The sequence below is a fragment of the Aethalodelphis obliquidens genome, unplaced genomic scaffold (assembly GCF_003676395.1).
Source record: "Aethalodelphis obliquidens isolate GAN/ISIS:26980383/991018 unplaced genomic scaffold, ASM367639v1 scaffold3, whole genome shotgun sequence".
Lineage (NCBI taxonomy): Eukaryota > Metazoa > Chordata > Mammalia > Artiodactyla > Delphinidae > Aethalodelphis > Aethalodelphis obliquidens.
In genome coordinates this window covers 38,661,002-38,684,949 of record NW_020837947.1, presented here as the reverse complement: position 1 = coordinate 38,684,949, position 23,948 = coordinate 38,661,002, and the positions used below count along the sequence as shown (strand labels likewise).

General features: G+C 33.3%; 1 long non-coding RNA gene across 2 annotated transcripts; it reads left to right on the top strand.

Moving 5' to 3' along the window:
• Positions 1–2,457: 2,457 nt before the first annotated feature.
• Positions 2,458–23,522, top strand: LOC113609822 (uncharacterized). 2 transcript variants are annotated; one of them, XR_003428813.1, is made up of 4 exons: positions 2,458–5,394; positions 8,486–8,617; positions 21,300–21,417; positions 23,357–23,522. It is a non-coding gene; the product is annotated as an uncharacterized LOC113609822 (long non-coding RNA). The 2 variants fall into 2 exon arrangements; XR_003428812.1 differs by having other exon boundaries at positions 2,667–5,394; positions 21,300–23,522.
• Positions 23,523–23,948: the final 426 nt, after the last annotated feature.

The window sequence follows — 23,948 nt, the reverse complement described above, 5'->3', positions numbered from 1 at the left end:
GTAGCAGGATACAAAATTAATGCACAGAAATCTCTTGCATCCCTATGCACTAATGATGAAAAATATGAAAGAGAAATTAAGGAAACACTCCCATTTACCACTGCAACAAAAGGAATAAAATACCTAGGAATAAACCTACCTAAGAAGACAAAAGACCTGTATGCAGAAAACTCTAAGACACTGATGAAAGAAATTAAAGATGATACAAGCAGATGGAGAGATATACCATGTTCTTGGATTGGAAGAATCAACATTGTGAAATGAATATACTACCCAAAGCACTCTACAGATTCAATGCAATCCCTCTCAAATTACCACTGGTATTTTTCACAGAACTAGAACAAAAAATTTCACAGTTTGTATGGAAACACAGAAGACCCGGAATAGCCAAAACAATCTTGAGAAAGAAAATTGGAGCTGGAGGAATCAAGTTCCTGGACTTTAGACTATACTACAAAGCTACAGTAATCAAGATAGTATGGTACTGGCACAAAAACAGAAATATAGATCAATGGAACAGGATAGAAACCCCAAAGATTAACCCACACACATACAGTCACCTTATATTTAATAAAGGAGGCAAAAATATACAATGGAGAAAAGGCAGCCTCTTCAATAAATGGTGCTGGGAAAACTGGACAGCTACATGTAAAAGAACGAAATTAGAACACTCCCTAACACCATACACAAAAATAAACTCAAAATGGATTAAAGACCTAAATGTAAGGCCAGATACTGTCAAACTCTTAGAGGAAAACATAGGCAGAACACTCTATGACATCAATCACAGCAAGATCCTTTTTCACCCACCTCCTAAAGAAATGGAAATAAAACCAAAAATAAACAAATGGGACCTAATGAAACTTAAAAGCTTTTGCACAGCAAAGGAGACCATAAACAACATGAGAAGACAACCCTCAGAACAGGAGAAAATTTTTGCAAATGAAGCAAGTGACAAAGGATTAATCTCCAAAATATACAAGCAGCCCATGCATCTCAATATCAAAAAACCAAACAACCCAATCAAAAAATGAACAGAAGTCCTAATAGACATTCCTCCAAAGAAGATATACAGATTGCCAACAAACACATGAAAGGATGCTCCACAGCACTAATCATTAGAGAAATGCAAATCAAAACTACAATGTGCATCACCTCACACCAGTCAGAATGGCCATCATCAAAAAATCTACAAACAATAAATGCTGGAGAGGGTGTGGATGAAAAGGAACCCTCTTGCACTGTTGATGAGAATGTAAATTGATACAACCACTATGGAGAACAGTGTGGAGGTTCCCTTAAAAACTAAGAATAGAACTACCATATGACCCAGCAAACCCACTACTGGGCATATACCCAGAGAAAACCATAATTCAAAAGAGTCATGTACCACAATGTTCATTGCAGGTCATATACCACTACTGGGCATATACTGGGCATATACCCAGAGAAAACCATAATTCAAAAGAGTCATGTACCACAATGTTCATTGCAGGTCTATTTACAGTAGCCAGGACATGGAAGCCACCTAATGTCCATCCACAGATGAATGGATAGAGAAGATGTGGCACATATATACAATGGAATATTACTCAGCCATAAAAAGAAATGAAATTGAGTTATTTATAGTGAGGTCCATGGACCTAGAGACTGCCATACAGAGTGAAGTAATTCAGAAAGAGGAAAACAAATACCGTATGCTAACACGTATATATGGAATCTAAAAAAAAAGAAAAAAAATTATTCTGAAGAACCTAGGGGCAGGACAGGAATAAAGACACAGACATAGAGAATGGACTTGAGGACATGGGGGGGGGGAAGGGTAAGGTGGGACAAAGTGAGAGAGTAGCATTGACACATATACACTACCAAATGTAAAATAGATAGCTAGTGGGAAGCAGCTGCATCACACAGGGAGATCAGCTCGGTGATGTGTGACCACCTAGAGGGGTGGGATAGGGAGGGTGGGAGGGAGATGCAAGACAGAGGGTATATGTGGATATATGTATACATATAGCTGATTCACTTTGTTATACAGCAGAAACTAATACAACAATATAAAGCAATTATATTCCAATAAGGATGTTAGAAAAACCAAAAGAGATACATACTACTATGTATAAAATAGAGAAGCAACAAGAATATATTGTACAGAACAGGGAAATATAACCATTGTTTCATAATAACTTTAAATGACTTTAGCTTTAAATATGTTTAAACCATAATAACTTTTATAATCTATAAAATATTGAATAGTGATTCAATATTGTGCACCTGAAACTAATATAATATTGTAAATCAACTATACTTCAATAAAAATATGAGCTGTTAGAAAGAAAGAAAGAAGAAAGAGAAGTGGACTTTAAAGTTTTAAAAGGTAAAGTAGCATAATAAATGTACTTTCAAGTTATTTAGAATATTTTTTCAGAAAAACTATATGCATGTTTACAATATATGGATATATATGAGAGAACAAAGAAAATATGGTAAAATATTAAAAATAGGTAAATTTGAATAGAAAGCTTCTAGGAGTTATTTGTACTATATTTGTAACTCTTCTATAGTTCTGAGATTATTTCAAAATAAAAATTTTTTAAACACTAGATAGGTAAATTAGAATCAAAAAGTTTTTCATTAAATAATACTTTCATATTTCCTTGATAAAATCAATATCAATTTTCAGAATACATTCACAAACATTTTTTAACTTGTTCTTATAACCATCTCACAAATAGAATATGAAAGATGATTGTTTCTGTAGTGTAGATAAAGCAGTGATAATCAGAGTGGTTAGTGCTCTTGCCTTGGGCCTCATAGCTGTGAGTGACAAAGTCAACAGTAGAACACGTGTATTTTGATCCATTGTCCAGTGTTTTCTCTACCACATTGTTCCTTAACATCTGACAAAATAAAGGAATTTTCCAAATCACCTCAAATGTATTAGTACATTAAAATTGGGGGTTAAGAAAATATGAAAAATGTATTCAGTCAATGCAAATATTTCTTTACTTCAGAGAGTTTCAAAGACCAGTATATGCGTAAAGCTAGGTCAATCATATGTTTAAAAATGATAAATGAAACATGACTCAGAAAAGGGGCCTATGCCACCACCATGCAATATTCATAATTTTATTAATAGCCAGTCATGCATATCAGAATTGTGATTTTATTCACATTGTACTCAGATATGCAAATAAATTTATTGCCTCAATTACTAGAGGTAACATAATCTTCCTAAGCCCTCTTGGTAACAAGGAACCTTGCAATTGTTGATTAACAAAATCTCAGTCTCTTCTACATTAAACAGTCTCCTTCAACTCAAATACCTGGACTATTTGAAGTTTAGCTCTGTGTTTAGCCTAGTTTAAATGCATCTTTTGGATGGCTTAGAGTTTTAGGAAAATGATCAGTCTTTGAGAGTTTGGGCACCTCACCCTTCTCTGTTCAGAAGACATCTGACTGGGTGAGGGAATGTGTACCATCCCCACAGAGGGCTGGGGTGGGCACTGGTGCAGCAGAAAGAGACCTGGGACTCCTGCCTGGTCTCTGCTGGGGTGAGGCTCCTCTGGTCTGCTCTTGCGTGGGTGACTGATCTCGCTTTTGGGAGTTCTCCTTTGAAAGTGCGGCTCTCCCTAGTCTTTTTAGAGAAAGAAATTCACTCTCCTTGGTCTTCTTAGAGACCTTGTATATGTGTCCAGATGTTTCTACAAGCCCCTACCCCTCCCTGAGAATGGATTTTGAGGGTGAGAGGCTTCAAACTGGGCAAGGAACATGGCAAAAGAACACTGCCATCTGATCTTGCTAACCCTATTCCCTCCTCCCCCTCAATCCACTAAAAAAGTGAACTTTTCTTTTATTTCCCTATTCTTTTTTGCCAAAATTTCTCTCTCACGTCCCTTCTCAGATTACAGATTCATGATTCAATCCCAGGACCAAACACAGGGAAAAATACCCAATAATGGAATGGAGGCATAAAAAATCTAGTGTACCCATTACAGATATATAAGCATTTAAGTATGTCTCCCAAGTGGGTATGATTCCAGGACTGAGACAGGCTGTGTTCTGACAGTATTATTCTCAAAAGACAGCTCTTCCATCCTGCTGGTATTTGAAGGAAAAGGAAAGGCATTATTTGCAGTGTTCTTATGAGTATTTGATATTTTAGCCACTAGGCCCCTCTCAGTAGTCAAAAGCATTTAAGTTCAGTCAAAGTTCACTGAAATCTAACTGAGCAAACAAACAAAAAGAGAGGCAGATCACTCCACCCCCACCATCACACCATTCTGGCACATAGAACATGATCATGTGTGATAAACACGTGCACGGGAGACATCTTGACTTCGTCATCCAGGATATAAAGTGATTAAACAGTAGCAAATTTCTTTGCTCCCGAGTTGGCTCTCCTGCACCCTGAAGATTCCATATATTCATTTATACAAACAAGTCCCATTTGGTATTTACTATCATACATTTTAAGCATGAACTATATACCATATTCACTAATTCCATAATTCATAATTAGAAACTGAAAGTTATTTGACCATATGCAGATACCCTTACAAACCAAAATTGAGTTAGAGAAAGGCCCATATGCCCAAAGCAGCATCATGCTGTTATCTTTTCACACCCTTAATTTCCATCTCTTCTAACATTCTCTTCCCTGCGCATAAACAAAATTGAGGCCAAAGAGTAATTATTATTTCACAGGTAATTTGTAAGACTTTTCAGAGTCAAAAAAGAAAGCAAAATATTAATTAAACTAATTATCATAAAGTCAAATCATGCAAATAGAACAAAGATTAGATAAACTATTGGAAACTTTGTTTGAAGCAAAGAAAGGCATTGCATAGTTGAAACACAGTGAGAAAGAGGAAAGAAAATTTCAGGTAGTTATGAGCTTATATCCTAACATAACCTTTGACTTACTGGACATAATATTGAGTCTTTATCCAATTAAATATCTGCAGCACACAGGTTGAAAGAGAGCCTTAAACTTTAAATAGTAAAATATGTTTCTAAGAAGTTCTGGTCCTTTGGAAGGAGGAAAACAATTCTATGCTCACCCTTAACCATAAAAGGCAGTTGCACTTCGTGGTATGAATAGTTCTGAAAGGTGATTTAACTGCAGGATCAAACAGCTCTAGGCTATTATTTTCTTTGCTGGATTTTTTTACTTTGGGAGCAGACTTTTAAAGTATTTCAAGGAAGTACTTATTCTCATATATCCTGGATAAAATTAAGGCAGTTACAGAATGCGAATTAATTTTCTTAGCTAGCTTAGGCTACCATAACAAAATACCATAGACTGAGTGGTTTAAACAACTGAAATTTGTTTTCTTACAGCTCTAGTTGCTGGAAAGTTCAAGATCAAGGTCCAGCAGGATTCAGTTTCTGGTAAGATCTGTCTTCCTAGCTTTCAGATGGCTGCCTTCCCATTGTGTTCTCACATGCAGGAGACACACACACACACACACACACACACACACAGATCTTCCTCTTCTTATAAGGCCACAGTCTTATCAGACTAGGGTCCCATCCTTATCAACTCATTTAACTTTAATTATCTCCAAAAAACTCTATTTCTTGGGACTTCCCTGGAGGTCCGGTGGTTAAGACATCACCTTCCAATGCAGGGGAAGCAGGTTCAATCTCTGGTTGGGGAGCTGAGATCCCACATGCCTCACAGCCAAAAAACCAAAACATAAAAACAGAAGCAATATTGTAACAAATTCAATAAAGACTTTAAAAATGGTCCACATGAAAAAAAATCTTTAAAAAAAGACTCTACCTCGATAAGTAACATTAGTGGTTAGGACTTCAATGTATATATTTCAGAAGGATACAATTTAGTCAATAGCATAAATCAATCATTTCTTAGAAATGATCTTTAGAATTATACAATACTATTTTCTACTAATACCTCTTTATCCAAGTAAAAAATAAATTAATTAATGTCTTGATTGAAAATGATGAAGGCTGGAAATGTGCAGTTTTACTATTGACTCCAAGGTTGAGAAGCCAATGTTAGTAATTTTCTAAGCCTGAAGGATTTGTTCCTAAATATTTGGACCATGACCATTAGTTAACAGGTTGTTGCTAATATAATTTTGAGGTCTCCACATCTGAAAGTTGAATGTCAAAATATGTGTTTTCTTTTCCTCTGCTGTGTTTTTAATCCAAGGTTTAAATTTCTATGTCTTAACAGAAAACCTACCAAGTTTATCTTAACATTTTTTCTTAACAACGAGTCAGTTTTCCTCACCATGAAGTCCATTAGGTTTATGGGGGTGCCAGCAATCATCAAAGTCACAGAGCCAAGGAACGAACTGGCAAAAAGCCTGTTATGAAATTTTTGGGTAAAATCCACTAATAAAAGAAGACCAATAAAAACAAACTCGTGTTCCTTTTTGTCCTTATTCTTACTTTGACTGTTACATTATCTTTTTGATCTTTACCTCTAGGACTGAACAATACCTGATTTGGCTTTCAGATTGATAAGCTGTTTTCTAAAATATCTGAAACAAAGAGCAGGTATTTTCCAGTTGTGCTTTGGTATCTATTTGCTGAGAGCAACAGGTGTCAGAAAGTAATGTTCCTTGTCTTTCTGTCCTCTGCATGCCAAACCCTGAACAGATTCATATAACAAACTGAAGTTCCCCATGAAGTTATTTCTATGGCGTATTTGAAGATGAAGGTGAAACAGTTAAAAGCATGCTGTAAGATATATTTTATTTGTTAAGAACACGTTTTTGATTGAGGATCTGACTAAATAAGAGTTAAATTTTAAGCAATATTTATGAAAACATAATTTGTTATTTTTAAATAGTTATCGATTGTCCATTAAAATGGAGACAAGTATGAAATGCTTTAATCAAATCCCACAATTATCATCCAAATGACACTCTATTTGTTTTAAACTAATTTTTAAAAGTCAGTACCTGAAAAAAATCAGAATATCATATTTAGTTTTTTATTTTCTTATAACCACACATCTTCTGAGGGTGTATGAACGAGCATTGTTACTGTCAAACAGAAAGAGAGAGAAGAGAAAAAGGGCTTAGATGATCAGCCCCGTCTAATTGATGTGGTTGTCTCAGCCATCTGATAGAAGATGGCAAATAGGAATAGTTTAAAAACAAAACAAAAACAAAAAAAGGAAGGACATGGAAGAAATTAGAAAGTCAAAACTATCTTCATGGAAAACAATCCAGTGTCAATCTATCGTTTCACCAATTTGTTGTACATTATGGTCATCTCATGGTCCTGCCTCTTCCTTGGAGGTCCTGTCAAACCCCTTAAGTACATCATGGATTTATGGCAATTTGCAAAATAAATTATGATTGTATCTGGCTCACCAATAAACAAAGGAAAGGGCAATGTAAAAACTAGATAGCAATATGTGATCTATTAAATTATAAATCCACATTTAATGAATTGGAACTGTAAAAAACACATTTTGAATTGTGCAAAAAATATAGTAGTTCAAAGTATAATTATAAGTTTAATTCAATAAATCAACTGAAAGCAAATTAGGGAGGAATTAGATAATATGACAATTATATTTAGTATAAATTTTGAAAATTCAAGGGGGATTTCTATTTCTCTGTAATAGAATAACAAACAATAAAAAAACTACACAGATCAGGGGTTGGAAAACTTTTGTGAAAGTTCAGATATACACATTTTAGGCTTTGCAAGCCACATATAGTCTCAGTCTCCTCTTTTTCAACTTCTTTTATCTCTTATCCTTCTTGTTTTTTTCTTGCATCTTGTTTTTCTTTATTCGCAACCTTTTAAAAATTTAAAAACAATTCTTAGCTCACTGGTCATACAAAAACAGGCTGCAGGTTGGATGTGGCTCATGGTTGTGTTTGCCAACCTCAGATATAGATAAACCAAACAAGGCTAGTATCTTTATAGTTTTCTAATATACCATAATCTCACTACTCATTTTCTATTTTCATGCCTTTGAACTTGCTGTTTTTCTCACCCAGACTGCCCATCCCTCTTTCTTGCCTAATTCAAGTCACATATCATTTAATATAAAATTTACATTCTACTTCCTCCAAGAAACTTATCTGATCAACATGGTATAACTAATATTTTTGTTATGAATATAACCATAGAAATGTATGAAATGTCACATAGTTCATTATTTGCATTAACAATTCCAGGTACCAATAGCCAGTTTTCTTATGTACAACTCTATAATTTTATTGACCATATTTCAATATTGTAATTATTTTAAAGTTATGCTTAGTACTCTTTAAGTCTCAAATTTAGTGAACTATGTTTTATTGCTTTTCTGCTAAGATTAATTCTACTAAGTTAATGCATCTGTTCTGCTAACAGCCTGCTTTAAAACAACTATAGGGACTCAGGGAGGTTCTGCATCTGCTTAGGATTCAGAAAACCACAAGAGAATGTTGCTATTATCCTAACAACAAGAAAAAAAATCAAAATCTACATTTTCTTTACTCCATAGGAGAGCTGAAGTTGCAGGGCAAGCAAATGCTCTGAGTTCCAAAGAGTGACAAGCTCTGTGAGGAGAAACAGTACACACAAATTTTCACCTTTGGCAAGACATGAGAGGATGAGATGGTCACCGTAGAAGTGGGTAAGAATAAATCACACTAAACTTTAACAAATTCTTAAAGGCTGAGAATGGACTAGCATATAAGTTTGGAAAAACTGAAATCCCTCGAAACAAGTATATTTTACACTCACTCACAAACATTTTTCATGAGCCAATTCCATGAAAATTGAAGGTCATGGTAGAAAACTGGAGAGAGCTTCCCTCAGGAACATCGGTATGCAGGTGTTCAGCTACACCTGGGGAACAGATACAAAACTTTGTATTTTCTCAGATCCTTCTCTTATAAAAAGTAAAAGCATTAAGTTGCTGGAATAGAGACAGGAAGTGCTACGTCCCTAGGATCCAGGCAAAAATCCTGTTTCTAGGGGAGGGGTAGAGGCATAACCCATCTGCTTCTGGGAGTGATTAGGAAGTCCCCCTATCTTCAGGACATAAACACTTCCACTGTTTCTGGGGGTTAAGTAGAAAGGGAAGAAGGAAAATCTTTCTGCTCATGAAAGAGGGCAGGTAAAACTCTTGGACCTGAGATCCTACACTGATACGAAGCAGATGTCTGCTACCAGTGGGGAAGAAGCAGGAAACACTCTCCCGCCCAAGACATGTGCAATATACAAGGCAGGGTTTGGCTGGCATGAGTTAGAAAGTCTGGACTATGAAAACTCTACTCCCAAGGCCCAGGAGCAGAGATCCTACCTAAAAATTGGGCTAGACCAGGATAATATAGCACCCTCTTCCCCTAACATGAGTAGCAATCAACAGCAATCTGGGTTGAGGTAAGAACATTGAGAGATATCCTCTCTGTAGCATAGGCATGGAGGACTACTGCAAGGTGAATGTGGAACAAGAATACTGAGAAGAACCCTCCAGTACTCCAGGCATTACTCCTAGCACAGGATAACAACAGCCCACCACAATAGGAATTTAAAGCCTGTAATGAATAAAGGTTTAAATAGCAACAGCCAAATCCAAACCCAGCTCAAGTACTGACAAGATTTACTCAACCCTCCATATTAACAACCTGACAGAAGAGATGGGCTGATTTCTGAGAGGAAATAATTTTTACCTCAGTCTCAACTATTCTTCTATATATAATATCCAGCATTTAGACAAAAATTATGAGGCATGCAACAAAGCAAAGGAAAAATTATTGTCAAGAGATAAATCAGTCAATAAAATCATACTCAGAGTTGTTCCATATGTTGGCACTATCAGACAGCAACTTTACAATAACTGCAATTAACATGTTAACAGATATTTCAGAAAAGATGAACTATATATAATATAAGATAGGAATTTTCAGCAGTGTTATTGAAACTGTAAAACAAGAGTCAAATAGAAATGTCATAAATTTTAAAAGCACAGTATCAGAGATGAAGAATTCCTTTGACATGCTTATCAACATACTGGCTATAGGTATGGAAAAAAATCATTGAACTTGAAGATAGGTCAATAGAAATTATCCAAGCTAAAAACAGAAAGAAAAGAGAAAGCAGATAGAATACCCAAGAGAGGGAAGACAATATTAAATGCACTAATATACATGAAATTTGAGTCCCCAAAGAAGAAATTAAAAACTGTATAGAAGAAATATTTGAAGACAACCAACATTACAAAGAAGAATAAAGATAAAAATTTACAGCAGACTTCTCATCAAAGACTATACAAACCAAAAGATAATGAAATTACATTTTTTAAATATTGATAGAAAAAAGGCTCCTTAGAATTGTATACCCAGCAAAAAAAGAAATAAAATCTTTTAAAGATTAAGATAAAATTAAAAATATTTCTCAGACAAGAAAATAGGGGGAATTCATTGACAGCAGACCTGCACTACTTTTCTGTTAAAGGAAAGTGTTCATTCATCAGGAACATGAAACCAGATGGAAATTTGAATTTATACAAAGGAAGGCAAAGTGCCAGAAATAGTAAAAATGAAGGTAAATATAAAGATTTTTTCCTTATGCTTATTCACTTTAAAAAGATAGAAGACTGTCCAAACCGAAAATACCAATAATGTATTGTGGGATTTATATCATATGTAGAAGTGAAATGTATGACAATGATAACACAAAAGATGAGATGGAGGAAATGGCATAAACTATATTCGAAGGTAAATTATAATAAGTTAAGATGCAATAGCAAACTCTAGATCAACCACTTAAAAAAAAGAGGTAGGGCTAATAAGCCAATAAAGGAGAAAAAATAAAATCATAAAAAATAATCAGTCCAAAAGAGAGCCGTGAAAGAAAAACAAGAGGGACAAACTGATGGGACAATAGAAGTAGCAAGATGGTAGATACACACCAGTCCTATCATTAAAGTAATAATTATATTAAATACAAATGGTTTAAACACTTCAATTAAGAGGCAGATATTGTCAAGTTGGATGAAAAAGAAATAGCCAAATGTATGTTCTCTACAAGAAACACTTATTTGGGTTCATTTAGCAGAGTGGATCTCACAATTTGATGTATATCAGAAGAGCTGAGGAACTTGTTATACTAAACAGTGACTGTGACTGGCTTATTTTGCTCATTAATGTCCTCCAGGTTCATCCATGTTGTCACAAATGACAGTTTCCTTCTTTTGGGGGGCTGAATAGTATTCCACTTTCTTTGCCATTCATCTATCAGTGGACACATGGGCTATTTTCGTGTCTTGACTATTGTGAATAATGTTGTGGTGAACATGAGAATGCAGAAAGCTCGTCGATATTCTTTTGGATATGTACCCATTGAGTCCACTTACTTGGGAATCTAAAATAGTCAAGCTCATAGAAACATAGAATACAATACTGTTTACCATAGGTAATGTGTTGAGGGAAATTGGGAGTTCTTTTTCCATAGGTATAAAATTTTAGTTATACTAGATGAATAATTTCTAGAGATCTGCTATACAACATCATGCCTATAGTTACAATAAATTGTGCATTTGAGAATTTGTTAAGAGGGTAACTCATGTTGTGTTTTTACCCAAAAACAAACAATCAAGGAAAAAGCAAAGACACAGGAAACTCTGGGAGCTGCTAGATATGTCTGTTGCCTTGACTGTGGTGATGGTATCATGGGTGTTTGCATATTTCCAAATTCATCAAATTGTACACATTAAGTATGTACATTTCTTTTTATAAATTAATTATACCTCAATAAAGCTGTTAAAAATTTTTAAAAAGAAACCCCTTTGAATAAAACACAAATAAATCAGAAATAAAAATAAGGAAAATATATACTCTTCAACACTGATCAAAACTAACTTGAAATAATTAAAATCATATCAAAGTAAACTTCAGAATAAGAAATATTACCAGGGAAAAGAAAGATATTACATAATGATATAGAAGTCAATTCATCAAGAATATATGTTAATCTCAAATTATATACACTCAATGACAGAGCTCTAAAATATAAAAATCAAAAATTGATAAAATTAAAAAGAGAAAGATACATTTATCATTGGAGATTTCAACAAATTCTCTTTGAATCATTGTTAGAACCAGAAGAGAGAATATCAGTAAAGATAAAAAAATTGGAACAGCACTATAAACCAACTTGACCTAATTGACATTTATACAACATTCCACCTCAAAACAGAAGAATATATATAGTCTTTTCAAATGCCCATGGAGTATCTACAAAGATATGTTGGGACATAAAACAAACATTAACAATTTTTAAAACTTTAAGTCGTACAAAGTATGTTTTATGATCACAATGGAACTAAGCTAGAAATCAGTATTAGAAAGATGTCTGGAAACCCCCCAAATGTTCATAATTTAAGCAACACTTTTAAGAAACTATGGGCCAATGAAGAAAGCATAAAGGAAGTCATAAAATATTTTGCACTGAGTAAAAAAAGAAAACACAACATATCAAATTTATGAAATGAATCTAAAGCAATACCTAAAGGGTAATTTTTGTCATTAAACGCTTAAATTAAAACAAAACACAAAGGTCTCAAATCAATATTTTAAGCTTCCACCTGAAGGAGCTAAAATAGAAGACCAAACCAAAGCCAAAACAAGCAGATGGAAATAATAAAATAATATACAATATATTTCTAGAGTATCTATGGTAATAGAATGTGGGATTTGTTTCAAATTATTTACTTTACTCTCAAATATAGATTTTCTTTAAGCTTATCAGCATTCAAAACATTGAGAGACAAACAGAATTGACAGAATTTCTATAATAAAAGCTAATTGTCAAAAAGTTGTACTTTTTATTTTTTTGTTTTACAATTTATTTATTTGAATTTTATTTTATTTTTTTATACAGCAGGTTCCTATTAGTTATCTATTTTATACATATTAGTGAATATATGTCAATCCCAATCTCCCAATTCATCCCACCACCATCCCACCCCTGGTAAAAAGTTGGACTTTTTAATGTGATACATCTTTATGAGGATGGAAATGTATCTTAAATATTGCTCAGCCAACTAAATACACAAGGTCAAATTTGGTTACTTCCTCTTGGAAAATAAACCTTCATAAAGCTTTCATAATGTTTCAAATAGTCCATATTTTTCTCACATAGATTACTTTGAGACCTGGATTATTGAATAGAGAATCAAAAAGCTGTCCAATTTTAGACTCGTATTTAATAAATTCTAAAATCTATGATGTGTGAGTTTATTTGGCTTTAAGAAATAAGATCCAAATGAAATTCCAAATCAAAATTTATAGAGTTATATTTAGTTTTTTAAATTACTTGCTATTGTACATAGACTTTATTCTAGTTTATAAAAAATGAGAGCTATATTAATAAACACAAGTTACAGTTTGACACATTTTATGACTGGAAAATAATCTAATCATGGCTAAAAATCTCTTAAGCTTGGCTCAGATATTTTGGCATTGAAAAATGAAAGATTTTCATTAGATACTAATTAACATAAATTTGTGGCAATGTAAGTCTCCTTTTTGTCATTTTAATTTCTAGAAACTCTGTTTAACTAACAGTAAAAGACTAATATAGCTAGTTAAAAATCATTATAGCCTCTATTAATGACAGATGTTTTAGGCCATACAAAATTGTTTGTTTCAACTTGTATTTCTTATGGAATTAAGTAATACATTTTTCATACTGGGATTCTTATTACTTGACACTTTAATAAATATAGTTGTAAGAATCTCAGGACTGTATCATTCTCAATTCAGTGAGCATTTATGATACAGGTATATATTCTCTACATTTTATCATTAATAACTAATGTGTTATTACCACCAGCCAACATTTGTTAAATTTACTCATAAGTAAGGTGATTTATCATTAGATTCTCTAGCTGCAAAAACTTTTAAAATAGTAAGCTTCGGGAAATGGAAAGAGAGAAAATATAACACACATTAATCCAACCTTTCTAAAGAGCACAGTGTGCACTGAAAATCAGAATTTAGATCATTCATAAAAGTTCCCTGCAAGAAGCAACAAGAGAAGCATAATAATTAAATTAACTAAGGAAAGACCCCCCCAAAAAATACAGAAATCAGAGAAGAATTAAATGTAAAAGTGTAGTTGTAAATAAAACTAAATTTGAAATAAGATTTTGCTGTCATTATTGATCCAATCTGAATGCACCTCTTAAAATACCACAGTTAGTTGTTTCCAAGAATGACAGCTGATATTTTTCATACTCACATGCTCAATTCTAGTTGAAGTATGTGCTGACCAACTTTGCCATCTTTGACCTTTCCTTTTCATCTAATCTATCAATATAAGAAAAAGTCAACAAGTATAAACTGAAGTTGAACATATTTTCAGCACCAAACAGTTTTAGAATGGTATAACATCATTTAAAGCTGTGGAACCAGAACACTCTAACTGGTCAGTTTTACCTTTTCTCAGTTCAGATAAGCTTTACAATAATTTTTTTTTATAAAAGTATAGTTGATGTACAATATTATGTAAGTTACAGGTGTACAATATAGTGAATCACAATTTTTAAAGGTTATACTCTGCTTATAGTTATTATAAAATATTGGCTATATTCCCTGTGTTGTACAATATATACTTATAGCTTATTTTATACTTAATAGTTTGTACTTCTTAATCACCTACCTCTATGTTGCCCCTCCCCCCTTCCCTCTCTCCACTAGTAACCACTAGTTTGTTCTCTATATCTGTGAGTCTGCTTCTTTTTTTATTATATTCTCTAGTGTGTTGTATTTTTTAGATTCCATGTATAAATGATATCATACAGTATTTGTCTTTCTCTGTCTGACTTATTTCACTTAGCATAACTCTCCCAAGTCCATCCATGTTGCTGTAACATGACTGAGTAGTATGCCGTTGCGCGCGTGCGTGTGTGTGTGTGTGTGTGTATTCACCACATCCTCTTTATCCATTTATCTGTTGATGGACACTTAGGTTGCTTCCATATCTAAACAATTGTAAATAATGCTGCTATGGGGCTTCCCTGGTGGCGCAGTAGTTGAAAGTCCACCTGCCGATGCAGGGGACACGGGTTCGTGCCCCGGTCCGGGAAGATCCCACATGCCGCGGAGTGGCTGGGCCCGTGAGCCATGGCTACTGAGCCTGCGTGTCCGGAGCCTGTGCTCCACAACTGCAGAGGCCACAGCAGTGAGAGGCCCGTGTACCGCAAATAATAATAATAATAATAATGCTATGAACACTGGGGTGCATGTATCTTTTCAAATTAGTGTTTTTGGTTTTTTCAGATATATACCCAGGAGTGGAATTGCTGAGTCATATGGTAGTTCAATTTTTAGTTTTGAGAAGCTTCCATATGGTTTTCCACAGTGGCTGTATGAATTTACATCCCCACCAACAGTGCACAAGGGTTCGCTTTCCTCCACATCCTCACCAGCATTTGTTATTTGTGTTCTTTTTTGATGATAGTCATTTTGGCGGGTGTGAGGTGATATCTCATTGTAGTTTTAATTTGCATTTCCCTGATGATTAGCGATGTTGAGCATCTTTTCATATGCCTGTTGGCCATCTGCATGTCCTCTTTGGGAAAATGTCTTTTCAGTTCTTCTGCCCATTTTTCAACAGGGCACAACCATTTATTTTTGAAAGGTATGTAATGTTATCAAAGACAAAAGCCTCAGGAACCCCAAAACCAGATAGACCAGAGAAACATTCTACATTACTTCTTATTCCTTCCTATGTATGGGACACCATACTAAGGTCCTCTTGATGGAAATAATACATTGTATTTACTCTAAAGCAATATAAGAAGAGGGTAACTTCCCTCCTTTTATGGCATGGTTTTTATATAACTTGTTTTCATTTATTCAACAAATACTAAATGTCTATTAGTTATTTATTAAGTACCAATGTAGTCCTTGGTACATAATTTCTAAAATATTAACTCATCTTCTTGCCTGAAGGGTTTCTTTCAAGTTTTACAATTAATTTAAAAGTTAATAATCTTGGGTTTTGGTTATGTTATTGTTTTGTAAATCTTAACAGGGCCCATGGTTAAAAACAATAAATCTTTTACCTGACATATAAATGAACTCAAGTGGGTTTGTAGGACAGTCAGGAAGTCAGCCTGACCACAACAGCTGAAATTGAAAGGAAAAGTACTAGAAATTTATTACATGATGGAAATTAAAGGATAGGAGTACCAAGACATGAGTAATCAATAAAGATAAATGCAAGAGAGAAGCCAAAGAGAATAAAGTAACAAAGGAAATTCCTGGATCTAAAAAGTATATTATGGATAGTATTCATGAGAAAAATTTCAGAAGAGAGGACTACTTGAAAAGAAGTTCATTTATTTGACCAGAGGAGTTGTCATAGTTACATTTATCACACATAATGATTCACTATTACAACCTAATCATCCAGTGGTTCCTCTGAATATAGTGTATCCTCTTTTTTTCTTTTTAAAAATAGCTTAATAATATATATCCTGTTACTTTTAGACACATATTTTTGTAATTAAGATCACTTGAACAAAAATATATTTATTCTACTCTGACAGTTTCTTAAGTTTCACTTCAATTCCTTTAACTATAGCTTAATTCAAGTGAAAGTGAATTAAATACTTTTATATTACAAGTAGAAAATATATTATGATCTATTTTTCTAAAATAGTTCTCATTCATATTTCTTTATCTAGATGAAATAGCTTTATTATTTCTTCTAATTATATCAATAATATTTACACAACATAAAACTTTGAAAAGAGACACACAAATATAAAGAAAGTAAAAATCACCAGAATGGGAAAACTTTTATTAATATTATGGTGTCTATATCTTCATGCATTTCTTTAACTTTTTTCATTTATCTTTAATAGTGGCTTAATGTTGTCATGTATATGTCTCTTGTCATATGGATATTAAGTAACAATAAGGATTGGAAGAATCTGCCAAGGAATACTTCATGGATCTTTAAAGTAGCTTAAGTAATTATATAAACCATGCCTTTTCCATTTATGTAGACACCTTGTGAAAATATTTTTTCCAAAAGTTGATAAAGGAAACATACTTTCTGTTTGATAGTTTTGAATAGTTAAACACAGTGTATTAAATACAAAAGCTAAATCCATATCTCATAATAAACACAAAAGCTAAAAACTGCACAATAGATGCAGCTTTTATTAACTGTTTCTACTGATAAGGGAAAAGAAGTTGAAAACTGAGTAGGAAAGTTCAGTGGGAACCAACCATTATTAAAGATCTGCAACATGTCAGGAACTTTAACAGCTCATTAATCTTCACAAAAATCCTCTTCCTTATGAGGAAATAAATAAAAGTTTATTTGATTAATATGAAAGTATACAACACAATCTGGTGTGCACAGGATGAATCTCAGCCAAAGATGTATTTTTAGAATATTTTAATTACTTGCCAAACTTAAAAACCAGAGGATTGAACACAGAAATACATATATCCACCTTCTCTTGGAAATCAAAAGATCTAGTAACACTGAGCATGGAAACAAGTGACTTCCAGTTTGGATGAGGCACAGACATCCAGATCACCAAGTCCCCATCCTGCCAATTTCTCGTTTCAGTTTTGCTGGGTCATTGTAGGCTTTTAAGTTTGTGATCTGGCTTTGAGAAAATTATCCGGCTTTATATTTTTAGTAAGGCACAAGGTTAAAAATCAAAGCCAGGTCTGTTTCTCTCCGAAGGCCTTGCTCTCATTTATGGCTCTGGTTTAAGTTTTTTTGTGTATAAAGATGTACATTGAGATTTTCCATAAATGATTCTGATTTGTCCCATGCTTCAATTCCACTCCTGGGTATATATCCGAAAAAAACCAAAAACTCTAATTTGAAAAGATACATGCACCCCAATGTTCATAGCAGCATTATTTACAATAGCCAAGATATGGAAACAACCTAAGTGTCCATCAACAGATAAACGGATGTAGAAGATGTGGTATATATTTACAGTGGAATACTACTCAGCCATAAAAAGAAAAATGAAATTTTGCCATTTGCAGCAACATGGATGGATTTGGAGGGTATTATGCTAAGTGAAATAAGCCAGAGAAAGACAAATACTGTACAATATCACTTATATGTGGACTCTAAAAAATACAGCACACTAGTGAATATAACAAAAAAGAAGCAGATGCACAGATACAGAGAAGAAACTAGTGGTTACCAGTAAGGAGAGGGAAGTAGGGAAGGACAATATAGGGGTAGGTGATTAAGAGGTACAAACTATTATGCATAAAATAATACAAGAAAATATTGTACAACACGGGGAATATAGCCAATATTTTATAATAATTATAAATGGAGCATAACCTTTAAAAATTGTGAAACACTATATTGTACACCTGTTAACATAAAATATTGTACATCAGCTATACTTCAATTAAAAAAGAGGAAAAAAGCTTTTTTAGAATTTCAGCTTTAGAAATTTTTCTTAAGAAAAATCATTAAGCCTTCCTTTTATTTTAGATTATTCAATTTGTATGAATACATAAATCTTCTTTAAAAATAAAAGAAACACTACTGTAAGCAACATATTCCTGAACACCAAAGTTTTATCATAACCATTTTTAGCTCAGTTATTTACTTTCCCCATATATTGTCAGAATAAAATTTTGACTCAAGTCAAAATAAAATTGGAGAATCAGGGCTTCCCTGGTGGCACAGTGGTTGAGAGTCCGCCTGCCGATGCAGGGGACACGGGTTCGTGCCCCGGTCTGGGAAGATCCCACATGCCGCGGAGCGGCTGGGCCCGTGAGCCATGGCCGCTGAACCTGCACGTCCAGAGCCTGTGCTCCGCAACAGGAGAGGCCACAACAGTGAGAGGCCCGCGCACCGCCAAAAAAAAAAAAAAAAAAATTGGAGAATCACAAGTTAATATCAATATTGTTCTACCTTAGGTATACCTTGTAATTCTATGAAATGCACAGGTAATGTTTAAGGTAAATTAAACAGGTAAATTAAAAACTTTAATTTCAGTGAAAGCTGTAAATGATCCACTTTGCGTACAGATTCCCCTCACGTATCAGTATAATAAACCAAATCTTTATAGTGTTTAAACTTTTTATTAAAACTAACTTAGTTTGCATGTCATCTCCAAGCACCTTTATGATTTAAGAGAACTTCCAACAGTACCCACACTTAACATCTAAATATTACTGACATAATGGAGAAATATTTCAATATGCATACATTCAACATTGAGCATTATAGATGTAAGTGCAAAGAGTAGATTTTCGGACAATCATGGGTAGAGAGATAGGCTCTTCAGCTTAAAGAGAGCATCCTTGTCAAGATAAGCAGTTTAAACAAATTTATCCCAAATAACCTGGAAACTCCTACATCATCATTGAGGCACTTTGAAAGAGCTGGTCTCATAGTGAGCCATAACAGTTTTTACAAATACTTCTACAAACAAAGTTGGTTTGGCTACTATTTAAATACAGGTGAACCAAGAAAACTAATGAAAATGACTTTGGTTGGCCTTAATTCTACTATAGCCTCTATGAGCACTCTGCTTTTAAAACAAGTCTCGGATGGCTGGCTTTCTCAGATTTATGCTGGCAAACATATATCTTCTTGTACTTAAATAAATTAAAGTCATATTACTACTAGGAAAAGCTACTAGTTTACAAAAGAAATGAAATATATCAAATAACATTTTCATCAGGAATAATCATAAAATACTACGGCTGACCTTACAAAGAGGCAGACCTCACAATGTTGAAATATAATTATAGGCACTAAGTAGTAACATTGACCTCTCAAATATGTTTTAGAAAAATCAAAGAATAGGGGTTCAAGTAAAAAAAATTTCCATAGTAAAATCAGTTTAATGAATTGTAAATTATTTTAGAAAGCCACGTAAGCCCAGAATACTCTAATATGCTACATCATAAAGCTATACTTCAAATGTTTTCCATGTATGTTTTCAACAATATATCATTAGTTTCATTTAAAACAGTTAAAATATATACAGATTTTTAAAATTTAAAAATATTTTGAGGAAAAATCTCAATATCAATTAGAGTAAAATGTAAACTTTAAATCTTTCTGAATGTTCTGTAGTTCCAGGATTATGACTATCTTGTTAAAGTAGAAGCCTCTTTCAACTTCTTGTATTTTTATTTCCTGTAGGTAGCCTTTAGCCTGTGTCTTCCTTAACAGAGTCTACCTATAGTAACCACAAATTATGTGAAAACAATGACGTAATAGCATATACCAAAATATTTTCTTCATGAAACTTTTATATAAAATCAATCAGTGTTCAGAAAAGGAGATTAAAAGGTAATTTGTTTACAACCTTTATTTTTAGATGACATTTAAAATCTTTTTCTAGCAATCCAATTGAAAACATTTATATAATTGAGTAGCTGGAATTACATGTCTTCTGAGTTTCTTTCACCCCAATATTTTGAATAAGATAGATTTAAACTGCTTTATTTGGTATACTTAACTTTCTTATATATCTATATCTAATCATTAATAAACTTCTCTATTTTACCTATTAAAAGACTCTCAAAATAAAATTGCTTCTATGACATAATTTCCATTTTAAAAAACAACTTAGCAAAATATAAAACAAATGTATTTACTGAAAATCCCTTTAAACAACAGATAATGTATCTTTCTGTTTTCAGTTAACGATAAAAGATAACACTTCTAATTTCTTCCTTCTCCTCATAAATAGTTGATGCTCATTCATGGATAAATTATAGAGAAGGAAATGCCAACATTTTTCTCCTTCAAGGACTGAAATCTTAATTCTTTGGGTAATAACATGGTGGTACCAGTGATGTTGAAAACATAATACCAATAAATTCCAGCTCCCAGATTGTCATAACAATAAATCAGAAACTATTTTAAGGGTACTGGAAGCTTGGGTACCTCACAAATTATTCAAATGCCATGGTCAGATCTGATAATGTATGTCATAAACATTAAGTGCAAAAATTCTTGGACCAATGAACTACTATAATTTATTTTGTAGGCTACAGAGTACTGAATGAATAAACATAAGAGAAGTTCAAAAGCTGGTCACAGTCTTAGATCACAATATGAAAAAAGGATCAAAAGGATCTCCTTGAAATTTCCTAATAAGTAAAGGAAGAAATGAATGTCCCATTAATGACTAAATCATTACAATATATCTGTAATAAATATGAGAATCTGGAAAACATGCATGGCTGTTTAGCAATAATTTTGTCTAGAATATTTGAAAGTGTGTGACCCTGACTTGGCACACACAAGAATGTAATGGCTTTTGTTTTCATTTTCTTTTTCAGGTAGAATCCAAAGATAGTCTGAGAGCAATCAAAGGTTGTGGTGAGGAACATGGATGTTGAAATGGTGGAAACATGGGTATGACAGCCGATTCTGCCCCTCACTAGCTCTGTAATTTGCGTAAGTTAATCAGCCTTACTAGATATGGTTCAGTTGAAGTAACATGAAATCATTTGATAATTATTGAACATCCATTTGTACTCGGCACCATTCTAGGTGCTAGAAATTCAGCAATGAACAAGACAGACAAGATCTATGATATCATGGGGCTTAAATTACAGTTGTCAGGGCAGGGAAAACAATAACAAGAAAGCAACTAAGATAATTTTATATATTTATATGATAGGTAGTAAGAAATAAAAGTAAGATGTGTTAAGGAGAGCCTGGGACACTCTTCAGATGAGATATTGTGGAAGCATCTCTGAGGAGGAGATTTTTGAGGCGAAACCAGAGGAAAATCCTCCTGTGTGACAATCAGGAGGCAGAATGTTCCAAACTGAGGAAATATGCATTTCATTAGAAACCTATGAGGATTATAAAAATGATTGTACAAAGGGCTTAACATAGTAGCTGATACATAGAAAATATTCTACAATCAGTAACTCTAATCAAAAGGAAAATATTTGCTTATCAATGATCTCTATAACACATATAATTTCTATATGGAATATCTTTGAACATAAAAATCACATAGTATATAATTTACATCCTTCTGCTCATCTCTTTGAGATGGATTATTAAGAGCTGAACAATATATAATATTGATGGCATTCTTGAAATTCTGGCTATTAATCCCAGAAAACAATATAGGGGTAAAAAACCCATATGACTAGAAAGGCAAAGATTGAAGAGGCAAAGAGAAAAATAAATATCATGGAAAGGAAAAGGAAAAAAAGAGGAAATGGTTCTAGATCAGGAGAGAAATAAGGAAGAGGATTTTAGGAATTGTGGTCAAAAGAGGATCCATGAGGTAGAGTCCAGTCTATGTTTATCCACTAACTCACTCTATGTGAAAAGAAGGAAGAAAAGTAAAAGGCGTGTGTTTGTGTACGTGAGTGTAGCCTAATATGGCCAGATATCTTTAGTATATTATCTGATTTATCACTTACAACAGTCTTATTTGAACTACTTGTACTCCATTTAACAACTGAGCTTACATATTTAAAGGACCTTAGAAAACTCATTTTCCTAACATGTATAACTAGAATTGATTAGATGATCTCAAATCTTCCCATATAGTTCTAAAAGTCCATGATTCTGATAATAGGAAAAGAAAATTATCTATGTATAAAGATGATGAATATAAAGGTTCTAAAAAATAGTTGGTCATATGACCTGTCAATCTTTATAAAGACAGGCTTCAAGAATATTTAACTAGGAACTGCAGTCCTAAAAACATGAAATTCAGTCTCTTGGGAGATGGGTGAAGAATGAAATATTCAGACAGGGAAGACCTGGAAAGAGGCCCTAGAGATTTGGGGGGAAATCTGAATAGCCATCCAAACTAATCAAGTTTTATCCAAACCAAATATCCAGGCCTTTTGAAGTTTGCCAGTTACTAATCAAAAACCCAGTAAGTGCTTAGTATCTCAGTTTTAAATAACATCAAACCAACTATCATGTAATATAACAAATAAAGCCAAATATGGATTTTCTCTTAGAGCTGCACAGACACACAAAAAATGTGTCTGAAGTAGCTCTAGTCAAGTAAGAATTTAAGATAATTTTAATTACTCTTATGTTATTGTACTCTTGAAAACATCCCAGTGATTTTTTAAAGGGTTAAGAAAACCAGCTTTCCATAAAAACTGAATTATTAATGATAACTATCTGGAAAATGAATAGTTAAGACTTTGAAAGTATTGTTTAACACTCTATTGCAAACAATATAAAAATAAATTAAGGTTTACTAATGATGAAATGAAAGTCTCAATTGTCCAAAATTCTTATGTCTTGTAGGGCTAGATAGAGAAATTTTGAACCTGAAGTAAATTAATAGTACTGCTTTGATCTTAATGCATTTTATTCTCTCAAAATTATAATATTTTGTCACAATCAGAAGCTGTGATATCAATCAGCATTCTGCAACTATGGTGTAAATCAGCTGTTGGCCAACTTTCTTGAAAAAAATCTTCAAAATATCCACAAAATTATGGAAGTATTACAAGATAATGTTAACATCTTTTATTGATTTAATTTGACATGAAATAAATATATTACCACAATATGCTACTACTATCATTTTTTCCACTTTCAGTCGACTCATTTCTTTTCCTTGAAGCAAAATTAATGAAATGTCAGAGTGGAAGAACATTCAGTTCTGCTGAAGGAAAAAAATTAATCTTACTGAAACACATACGTTCTCTTTTCCCCAATGCAAGTTCCATATGTACATTATGTTAAAATGAGAAAAAAAATAAAAATCTGTACATGTGTCTGTGTAAACTTATCTAGAAAGGCAAAGGGAAAAGCATTGGGAATTCTGAGAAGATGGTGACTGTGCCTTTTTAAGAGGCACCTGCCAGAGCATGGAAGATGGCAAAACTGAAATGATACTTCTAAGAAGCCTCCCAGTCACTTGCTATTATATTTTGCTATTTGATTTCTCTACACTGTATTTATCTTATATTTTCTTGTATATTAAGTGATTA